The sequence below is a fragment of the Pyxicephalus adspersus genome, chromosome 2 (assembly GCF_032062135.1).
Source record: "Pyxicephalus adspersus chromosome 2, UCB_Pads_2.0, whole genome shotgun sequence".
In the NCBI taxonomy this organism is placed as follows: domain Eukaryota; kingdom Metazoa; phylum Chordata; class Amphibia; order Anura; family Pyxicephalidae; genus Pyxicephalus; species Pyxicephalus adspersus.
Genome location: NC_092859.1, coordinates 3,637,513 through 3,639,149, shown reverse-complemented (window position 1 = coordinate 3,639,149; position 1,637 = coordinate 3,637,513). Strand labels below are relative to the sequence as shown.

The window sequence follows — 1,637 nt, the reverse complement described above, 5'->3', positions numbered from 1 at the left end:
AACACAGACTATAAGGACAAATACAGTCACCTGATCGGGAAGATGGCCGCCAAGGATGCTGCTCACACACTGCAAGCCAACAAGGCTTACGGCTGCGGTAAGGACCCCCTATGGGGTTTTATTATTCTTTCAAGAGCCAGTGGAGGAACGTGGCACAGTGAGCCGGTACTGAAGCTTTACCATGACTGCCCCCCCATTGGTAGAAGAACAGTGGTCATCGAAACAGGAAGTGAGAGGAAATCTTACACTTTACTATCATGTGCTGGGAAATCTCCCCCAGGGCAAATACAACAAATTTTCATCCCTGCTCCAATAAATGGGAGAAAAAAAATTTCATCTGGGTGGGAGGAAGCTGTAGGCAGCTAGCAGCCCCTGTATGTGACCCAACTTTTTATTAACAGTCGCTTGGTGAAAAGTGCCAGGTAGTGCGCCCAGCTAAAAGGGGCCGGGGAGAACCCTGGGCTTTGTTGGTCATATAGGAGACCCAGAATGGAATCTGGAATGAAGCGTTAAGGGATCTCATCTGGATGTTGTGAGTTTTTTTTTTTTTATTTTCTTTTTCTCTTTCCCCCTCACCAGTTCCTGTCGCCAACAAGCGGGACACACGCTCAATCGAGGAAGCCATGAATGAGATCCGGGCTAAGAAGCGCTTGAAACACGATGAAGGAGAATCGACATCCGCCAGCTCCTAAACTCGCCCAGGATTGCAATGCACCCCCAGACTGAGATACAAACCTTTTTATCTGCTTGTGGTTTTAAAACTTGTGGGTTTTTATTGTTTCAGCCCTTCACAATACTTTTTTTAAACTTTTAACTTTTGGAAGCATCAGTGTCCAAGAACCACTCAACAGACGTCATGGTTCTACCAGTGGCTCATCAGTTCCTCGGCTTGGCGCCTATATATGGTGGGTGTATTGACCTAAGCAACGCATTGGGCCATTATCAAGCTTGGCATTGATACATGGTGGTCAACAAACCACCTTGATTCATCTCCAAAGGCTTGGCACCAGTATATGGTGATTATGTTGACCCACACAATGCCTTGGTCCATCTCCTCAAGCTTGGCACTGGTATATGGTGATGGTTGTTCTCAAGATGCATGGCATTGATACATGGCGATCATGTTGACCCACACAACACCTTGGTCCATCTCCTCAAGCTTGGCACTAGTATATAGTGATCATTGACCTGCACATCTCCTTGGTTGACCTCAAGATGCATGGCACTGATATACTTGGCAATCGTGGGTGAACAACCATCACCTTGCTTGATCTCCGCAGGCTCGGCACCAGTATATGGTGATCAATAGATGATGGTCATGTTGACCTGCACATCACCTTGGTCCATGTGCAAATATTTAGCGCTGATATGGCATTCATTGACCTGCACATCACCATCTTCACAGGCTTGGCAGTGATATGGCAATCCAGCTGACCCACACACCGCCTTGGTTCATCTCTACAAGCTTTGCACTGATATTGGCTGGCAACTATGGATATGGCAGACGTATTGACTCGACTTGTTCCTGCATCACAGCCAGCTGATCCATAGACTCCCATCGGCCCATAGAATTTCTGATGCATTTCGTATGCCCACCTTTTCTTTGGTTTAAAAATGTTTTTCCTGCTTTTTTTTTT

General features: G+C 46.5%; 1 long non-coding RNA gene across 1 annotated transcript; it reads left to right on the top strand.

Moving 5' to 3' along the window:
• LOC140322712 (uncharacterized) lies at nt 1–1,615 on the top strand. The gene is made up of 2 exons (XR_011919231.1): nt 1–97; nt 580–1,615. It is a non-coding gene; the product is annotated as an uncharacterized lncRNA (long non-coding RNA).
• The last annotated feature ends 22 nt before the right edge of the window (nt 1,616–1,637 follow it).